Source organism: Somniosus microcephalus, chromosome 9 (genome assembly GCF_052327205.1).
Source record: "Somniosus microcephalus isolate GS21.2 chromosome 9, FLI_Smic_1.0, whole genome shotgun sequence".
NCBI lineage: Eukaryota > Metazoa > Chordata > Chondrichthyes > Squaliformes > Somniosidae > Somniosus > Somniosus microcephalus.
In genome coordinates, this window is record NC_140995.1 from 31,573,881 (window position 1) to 31,583,769 (window position 9,889).

The following is a 9,889-nucleotide window of genomic DNA, read 5'->3' on the forward strand; positions in this document are numbered from 1 at the left end:
CCCCATTCCCTGTATAAGTATAGTTATTTGTGTATTTTGCCTGTATAAGTTTATACTGTACTAGTAATTTTTTCATAAGATTGTGTTAATTTCCTCTTCAATAAAAATCTTGGTTTTGTTTACATCCAACCACCTGTCTACTCGAGTCTTTTCTGCATCGCCGCCTTGTACCTAAGTCCGGTGTCTAGAACCCAGGGGCGTGGGAGCGATTCGAACCGCTCACAAACAGTCAGAGGCATAACTGACTGGGCGCACGCGCCACCCCACACCACCCCTTACACCACCCTCTGAGTGAAGAAATTTCTCCTCATCTCTGTCCCAAATGCCCTACCCCGTATCCTGAGACTGTGACCCCTTGTTCTAGACCCCCCAGCCAGGGGAAACATCCTCTCTGCATCCAGTCTGCCTAGCCCTGTCAGAATTTTATACGTTTCAATGAGATCCCCTCTCATTCTTCTAGACTCTAGTGAATACATGCCTAGATGACCCAATCTCTCCTCATACAACAGTCCTGCCATCCCAGGAATCAGTCTGGTGAACCTTCGCTGCACTCCCTCTATGGCAAGTACACTCCCTCTATGGAAAGTTATAATTGGGATACGGCCTTGCAGTAGCATAGAATCCTAGAATCCGCAAGTCTGGACTAAATTTGCAATGGCTGGAAAGAGAGCAATAATCACTGGATAACCTATAGCTTTACAGATGGCTTATGAAGCTGAAATGGCCAAGGTGTCTGCAAAGAGGTATTGAAACCAATCTTTCATTAATGATTAAGCATTACAGCGTTTTATTTTCCTCTCAGTACAACTGAAGAAAAAATAATTTGTGGCAGCAAGCCTTATGCACAAATGAACAGCTTTAGTCCATCATCAAACAGATGGAGATTTGGGGGAGAGTGCCACTCAGTCCCTCAAGCAGCTGCAAAGCACTCTCTTGTGAAGCTTTGGGCAACATCGAGAGCCTTTGGCCAACCCTGCAATATGCTGATTTCATTTAGAGATGAACAGGAAGGTGGCATTAGAAATTTGTTATAGAAATTAATTGATTCTTTTAACCATGAATGAATGCAAGCAGTCTTCACATAGAATATACAGCACAGAAACAGGCCATTCGGCCCAACTAGTCCATGTGGGTGTTTACACTCCACACGAGTCTTGCAGTTTTAGTGGTAACAAGTTGGCCTCTTTGCCATAAGGTCACAAGTTTCAATTCCAGCCTTCTTGATATCAAGTTTACACTATCATGTTGGGCAAATGCTGCCAATTCTTAGCTGCATCGTGTAGGGTGTTTTTGCATGCCCCGTATTTCTATGACTCTCCCTTGAGTCGGCCCGTGCCACAAAAGCTCCCCGGTTTGGGTTGTTTTCCTTGGACGGCAGGAGCTTTTGTCAATAGTCCCTGCCCAGCCCGTCGATTAGCGGGTAATCCCACAGAGAGAGAGAGAGAAACCAAGGCCAGATAGGTCTTCTCCTATGCCCGGTGTGCAACGTCCCCAGTGTGATTACTGTGTAACCCGGCCGTGACCGGATGCCACCCGGTTGGTCTTCCGAATTATACCACGAACCACAAGACCCACAACCCCCAAGTTCGGACCCAAAGAGTTACTATGGATAGATTATAAATGATTCAGACAAAATGAAACGGTGCAGGTTGGTCAAAGATCGATTCCTTTTATTGCACTCACAAAAATAACAATCCCTGCTCCTCTCGCTTACGGCAGAACGAGTAGGTGACCGTGGACACTAGCTTATAACTTTAGACTAAAATACCCACCCTGTTGGTGTAGGGGGTGGTGTGTGTGGTCAGCTTCCCCTCTGACTCCTGAGCGGTTTGAATCGCTCCCACTCCCTTGGTTCTAGACCTGGACTTATTTGGGGGTTGTAATGAAATTGCAACAGACAACTGAGTTGGTGAAAAGAACTTGGATTTTATTTGAGACAAGAAAATATACACAACACAATAATCTTATTACTCTAAAAGGGGGAACACTTCGGAATATGCGAGGGGGAATGACAATAGACAAAAATACCTTACCCCTCCCAATCCCACTATACTAACTAGGTTGAATTCCAGAGGATCAGGAAATGCTCACCAAACGCAGGAATAGTTTGTAGAGTGGGAAAAACTTGCAGATCTTCGGTTTCTTCCAGGTTGGTTTCTTGTTGGTCGCGGTGGCCCAATATTACCTAGTTGTTGGTAATATTGTTGGTTGTTTGTTTCGTGGGGCCCTTGGTTGCCGCGATTCCTTCCGTTCTCCTTCTGTTGCCCCGAGGCTGATGTCTTTCGAATGAGCTGTGCCTTTTTCTGTGCCTGTCCGAACTGTACTGCTGACTTCAATTCACTGACTGCTGTTTCAATTCTCTGCCTGAACGACTGTCTCTGTACTGATCGAACTGATCGAACCCATCGAACTCATCGAACGAACTGATTTCTTGTGGAGACAGGTCTTTCGTTTATACTAAACGAAGCCTGCTAACGTTGTTAGATTTTTGGCTGGCTCGTTAAGGGCCACTTGATTGGTCCCATTTAGTTAACTGGTTTCGGGATAGCTTCCTGAGTAGTTGAAGAAGGTGTGAAGTGGTTTTGGATGTCTCAAACTGTTCGATTGCAGGTTCTTTTATGCATGGGTTTTAATGGGCTTTGGGCTTTAGGTGAGGCTGGGGTTTTCATTGATTTTATTGATTGAATGCAAATTCCCAGATAGGGGCTGAGTTTCGTTTATTGTTCCTCCCAGACAGTCTGGCTACTTTCGAATACCCAAATTGTTCCTCTGCAGAGGTCAATCCCACATTCCTGTTGCAGCCTTTTCCTACAAGTCTGTACATGCCTTTTTAAACCAGCCAAATCTTCAAACAGTCCAATATCTCTTCTTTTCTTACTCTGGGGGAATTTGTGTAATTCAATTCTTTGAATTCTTCTGTTAGGCCCAACCATGCATTTTATCTCTTTTACAGCTTTCTTCTGTGATGTTCCAAAATCATTTTAAAAATAATGCTTTCTTTCTGTTTTGGGGTTGTGCAGAAATTTGCGAACCTTACATTGGTTACGCCAAACCAACCCCTTCCCAGAATCTAAGCCTAGATAATGGAAAAACCCTTCCAACGAAACTCCTCTCCTGGTTTGGTCAGAACCCACACTTGGAAGCCTCTTCACACACAAGCCTGCATCTTGGACACTTGCAGTTCCTTAACAGCAAAACACGCGGGCGGTCCTGGGGACTTCTAGAGGTGTATGCTGGATATAATTACCAGCCCTTGTCGGTGATTCACGCAGTCCCGGCTCCGTTCGACTCCAGAGCAAAACCATGCCTAACAGAGGCATGCGATGAGGCCTAGAGAGTTACGTTCAGGCAGTACAACGAGGCGCTCACTTCAGGTGTTCCTGGAGAGTTGGCGGATGCGTAGTTACACGGAGAACCTCCGTTACAGATGGTAGAGAAAAGCAAGCAAGCAACAGCCAAAAAGCAAGCCAAAAAGAGAAACAGCAGCGAAAACCCTGCATCCCCAAAGTTCAGGATGGTTATACCCTGTGCAATACACAAAACTAGCTGGGCAGTTCCTGGTTACCATGGTCGCGGAGATGCTAGTTGGTTACCTGGTGATGAATCTTGTCCTGGATTGGTCATCTTGAAGAAAACAATGTTAGGCCATTATTGTGGATGAGCAGTTCTCGAAGTGCTAACTGTTTGTTAAGTTCTTGACTGCTCCTCATTGAAAGAGTTCAGAGGTGTTACTTTTGCCCTCCAAACCTCATTGTCCATCCAGACATCCCGGCTCCATGGACAAAGGGTGGTTTTGGTAGGGTATGTGCATTTAAGTCAGAACTACTTTTTACAGCTCCTGTATACTGTAGTACCGGCAGTGACCACACCGGTATATAAGCTGTGCGCATGCCTCTGTACCCCAGTCTAGCGATTACCCTCCTCCAGTAAAGACGTGTTATTTGTTAATGTACAGCATCCGTGTGATTATTTATCCACTGAACCACGGATCTAACAGTGGCGATGAGTGTCGATTCGAATCTACCAGCAACATAAAAAAAAAATAGTCGAGTCCAGGAACACGGGCGTCGACCGCGAGCAACCGCCCAGCAGTCAGGCAGAGATCCAACTTCGCTGGGGCGGCTGTGGAGAGCAGGGCTTGGTTCCCCAGCCACAACGAGCAGTAAGAGACCGATGACAGGTCCAGAGCAGACCCTTCCCGAGCAGCGGCGGCTGGAGCTGACCGACGGCAGAGAGAGAGAGCCGAGCAGCGTCGACGGGGTAAGAAAGAGGGTGAAGAGAGCAGGGCGCAGCCGGGGGTTGATCACCGAGTGGCGTCGAGGAAAAATACTGCAAACCGGAGAGAGAGAGGGTAAGAAACAGTCGGGTTCTAGACTGAGCGGCGTCGACAAATATCAAGAGAAGAACGCGCAGAGCACAGCCAGGGATCACGGGCTGATCAGGGTCCGCGGGGCGAAGCAAAGGGAGACATCATTGAGCCACGGAGAAGCAGGGAGAGCGCGGGAGATGCCATTGAGCTGCGGAGAAGCAGGGAGAGCGCGGGAGGCGCCATTGAGCTGCGGAGAAGAAGGAGACGCCATTTTGCGAAGCCACAGCGGAGAAGACGGGCGAGCGCGGGAAGGAAGGAAAGCGCGGTAGATGCCATTTTGTGCCAGCAGAGAAGAAGGGGAAGCGCGGGAGGTGCCATTGGTGATAGTTAACGCACAACCAAGGATGCCGAAGAGTGGCAGTATCTCTACGTTCGACAATGAAGTCAAAGATTGGGCGACAGATGTGGAACGTATTGAGGTGTACTGCAGGGCAAATGAAGTGCCAGATGCTAATAAAGCACTGGTTCTGTTAAATTCCATGGGTGCAAAAACGTATGGGTTACTGCGAAATCTAATAACCCAAGAGAAGCCGGTAAACAAGAATTTTGAAAGCATAGTAGAAATCCTACAGGACCACTTAAACCCCACACCGCTGCTGATAGCAGAACGATTTAAGTTCCATAAAAGGAATCAACACAAAGACGAAAGCAATGCTGAGTACCTAACGGAACTGCGCAAGCTATCGAAATACTGCCAGTTTGGAGCAGGACTAGCAGACATGTTAAGGGACAAGTTTGTGTGTGGGCAACAAAGTGAAGGAACCCAGAAACGGCTTCTATTAGAAAAGGACCTTATGCTGGACAAAGCTTTCAGTATGGCAGTATCACACGAAGCAGCCGCAAGGGGCACTGCAGAGATACAACGGAGACCGCAAGAATATGGCACCAACAAAATGACCAATGGAACAGGGAAGTGCTATCACTGCAGCAGAACAACACATGACCAGAAAGATTGTTGATTCAAGGACCAAGTGTGCAGACAGTGTGGGAAAGCAGGACACATAGCAAGAGTCTGCAGGTCTGGGAAGAAAACCAACAGTAAGAAATCTCCACAGGAGAAGTACAAAAAGGTACACCAGGTGATGGACAGTGGTTCAGAGGAACAAAAAAGTGACACAGACTCCGGAAGCAAGGAGCTGGGTTGTCTGAAACTACATAATGTAACCAAAATGGAGGATCACCAGACTATCTGGGTTACACTCAAGATAGATGGAGTCCAAGTGGAAATGGAATTGGACACAGGGTCAGCTCTAACAGTCATAAATCAAAGAGACTACAAGCGGCTATTTTCACACATACCCTTAAAAGCTACAGAGATTGTCTTGAAGACATATACGGGGCAAAAAGTCTACCCCAAAGGGAAAATAAGGGTGAAAGTGACATATAAAGGTCAGGAAATACCTAAAATGGATATATATGTATTGCCAAATGGAGGACCACCACTGCTAGGACATGAATGGATCCGAAAGATACAATTAGATTGGCATTCCATACAGGCACTGAAGGTTGAGGCCAAAAAGGATGACGACGTCACACCTGGACGACTGTCAAAAATGCTAACTGACGCAAAAGAAGTGTTCCAGGAGGGACTAGGAACACTAAAAGGAATAACATCAACAATTAAAATAGAGGAAAATGCAAGCCCAAAGTTTCTGAATGCCAGACCAGTGCCTTATGCGATCAGACCAGCTGTTGAAGCAGAGCTGGAAGGGTTGGAACGTTCAGGACCACTGTCCAAAGTGGACTGGAGCGAATGGGCTACAACCGTCGTTCCTGTAATGAAGAGGTCGTTGAGTAATACGCCTGGGGAACCAAAGAAGGTCAGCATCTGTGGGGATTTTAAGGTGACCGTGAACCCAGTCCTTCACACAGTGCAATATCCGCTTCCACGAATTGAGGGTATTTTCGCCTCGCTATCTGGTGGTAAACGCTTCACCAAAATTGATCTAGCCCAGGCGTACTTGCAAATGTAGGTAGAAGAAGCTTCGAAACATTACCTTATGATCAACACCCATAAAGGTCTCTATCAATACAACCGGCTGGTGTTTGGAGTAGCCTCGGCTCCGGCTATCTGGCAAAGGGTGATGGATCAGGTCCTGCAAGGGATTCCAGGGACCCAGTGTTATTTGGACGACATCTTGGTCACGGGCGAAAATGACGCTAATCACCTCGCTAACTTGGAGAAGGTGCTCGCCAGATTAAAGGAATATGGGCTACGAGCTAATCGCCACAAGTGCGAGTTTTTCCAGAAACAGATCTCGTATTGCGGCCTCGTCATCGATGAAGCGGGGTTACATAAGTCCCCTGACAAGATAGAGGCAGTAGTCAAGGCTCCAGCACCGGAAAATGTGTCACAACTGAGGTCGTTCCTCGGGCTGGTAAACTATTACCACAAGTGCTTACCAAATTTGTCTACGGTATTACACCCGCTGAACACCCTACTGCAAACAGGGGTACCATGGAAGTGGGATGACGAACGTAGACGAGCTTTCCAGAAGTGTAAAGAATTGATCACATCAAAAGAGGTGTTGGCCCATTTCAACCCAGCATTACCAATTCGTTTGGCATGTGATGCATCACCCTACGGCATTGGAGCGGTGCTGTCGCACAAATTCCCAGACGGGTTGGAGAGGCCAGTAGCCTTTGCGTCTCGGTCACTAACCTCAGCCGAGCGCAACTACGCCCAGATTGACAGGGAGGCCCTCAGCCTAGTATGGGGAGTAAAAAAAATTCGACCACTATCTGCATGGGCAGGAGTTCACCTTGCTGACTGACCACCAACCACTTGTCTCCATCTTTAATCCTAAGAAGGGCGTGCCAGTAATGACTGCACAGCGGTTACAAAGATGGTCCCTGTTTCTAGGGGCGAATCAATATGAAATAGAATATAAAGGCACGAAACAGCATGGGAACACTGATGGGCTATCGCGCCTGCACTGCCTACGGTGGAGGAAGTGCCAGCAGTGGACCATATCGAGATATTTTATTCGTCGATAATTGAACGATTGCCAGTAACAAACGCGGATATAGAGAAGGAGACCCGCAATGATCTGACGCTGTCACAGGTATATGAATTGATGGTGAGGGGATTGCCAACACATGGCGACTCACTGTTGCCAGCATTCTCATCCAGAAGAGAGAACAGCTGTCAGTATGCCAGGGGACAGAGATGTGTGGAACCAGAGTGGTGATTCCACCCAAGTTAAGGGAGAGAGTTCTAAATGAGCAACATGAAGGTCATCTGGGGGGAGTGAAAATGAAAAGCCTTGTTAGGGCTTATGTGTGGTGGCCGGGAATCGATCAACAAATCGAAGACCTAACGAAGAGCTGCTTAGGATGCCAGAAGGTCCAAAATGCACCACCACATGCCCCTCTACACCCATGGGAGTGGCCCTCCTCTCCATGGCAACGGGTGCACATTGATTTCGCTGGTCCATTCATGGACTCAATGTTCTTAATAGCAGTGGATGCTCATTCAAAGTGGCCTGAGGTGATAAAGATGTCTTCAACCACTACAGAGAAAACGATTGCAGTCCTAACGGACCATATTTGCCAGAAACGGTTTGCCCGAGCAGATCTGCTCTGATAATGGACCACAGTTTGTGTCCGACGAGTTCCAAAAATTCATGAAAAGGAATGGGTAAGGCATTACACATCCGCCCCGTATCATCCAGCCACCAATGGATTGGCTGAGAGGTTCGTACAAACCTTTAAGAAGGCGATAAAGGCCATGTGCGACGAGGAAATTCCACTACAGCTTAAGCTGGACAATTTCTTATTAGCCTACCGAAACGCGACACATGCAGTTACCAACCAGACCCCGGCCATGATGTTCTTTACCGAAGGTTGAGATCTCGTCTGGACTTGCTCAGACCAAATGTGCGAAGAAATGTTGAGAACAAACAATTCCAGCACATCAACGAGAAGCCGACAAGGAGCTTCAATGTAGGACAACCAGTCTTGGCCCGTGACTATCGAACAGAGAAGTGGCAACCCGGAACGATATGTACAAGGCAGGGGCCATTAATGTACACAGTGGATGTCGGGGATAACATTGTGAGACGCCACGTCGATCAGATCTTAGCATCACAGGAATGCGTCAACCCCATGTCTCGAGTACCTGGGGATGAACCCGACATACCGGTAGCATCTACTTCAGACCCAGTAGCAGTGGAACCCGATGAACTACCCGATGAAAAGGGGTCAGAATCGCCTCTGCACCAAGAACAAGAACCTCTGGAAAGGCGCTATCCCGAAAGGGTCAGGAAGCCGCCCCAAAGACTGAATCTATAAATGGACTTTTGTTATTGAATGTACATGTAAAAATGTAATTGTTATTTGAATATTAAAGGGGTATTATTAATCTAAAAAGGAGGAATTGTAGTGTATGTGCCTTTAAGTCAGAACTACTTTTTACAGCTCCTGTATACTGTAGTACCGGCAGTGAACCACACCGGTATATAAGCTGTGCGCATGCCTCTGTACCCTAGTCTAGAGATTACCCTCCTCCAGTAAAGACCTGTATTTGTTAATGTACAGCATCCGTGTGGTTATTTATCCACTGAACCATGGATCTAACAGTTTTCCCCAAATGTCACAAGTTCGAATATGAAAGGCTCCTGCCTTTCATGACGTCAGTGTTGAGACTGATCCATTGGCAACCCAAAAAGACAGACAGTTCCTGCTATCGTCACAGAAACCAACAGACAGTCCCTTTTAAAGTCCAAAAATCCAAACTCCATTTTTGAAGTGCTTCCAACGTGCGTCTCCATTTTAAAAGGGTACATATCCATTTTAAAAGTCCAAAAATCCTTGAGGCACATGCACCCATTGATGTTGGCACCGGCCAAACCCTACACCCCCTTGTGATAATAACACCGTCAAACCTACGGCACAATTATCACGCAACCGGTGTGTGTATGGAGGCCCCAGTATGTCTTCAGACCAAACCAAACCTAGCTTCCCCGGGAGTTTCCTAAACTAAAACAAACTGTTCCCAAAACTTGGACAACGAAACAGTTCCCTGAAAGTACAATGTCCCCAAATCTTTAAAACTCGTAACAAGGTGGAGACAGAAAAACCTGTCTCCCTGAGTAATTTGTGACCACATTCATAACAATACAAGGAAAAGGTAAGATAGCAAAATACTGCAGATGTTGGAAATCCGAAATAACAACAGAAAATGCTGGAAAAACTCAGCAGGTCAGGCAACATCCGTGGAGAGAAATTTGAGTTGACGTTTCGGGTCGAAACCTTCTTCAAAACTTCAAAGAAGGGTTCGACCCGAAACGTCAAGGGAAAAGGTAAAGTCCGTTTTTCCCCACAGCATTTTCTCAGAAATGAACTTAAAGCGGGTACCCTCTCCCACGTCCGCCAATTTTAATTACACTAGACGACCAGGCTTCGGGCACCCTTGTGCATTCCTGTAAACCGCATTAAAACCCACGCAACATACCCGACGCAACGTATACAACAGACTGGGTCGGCCCCGCCGGTCCACCCGAAAATGTATACATCCAA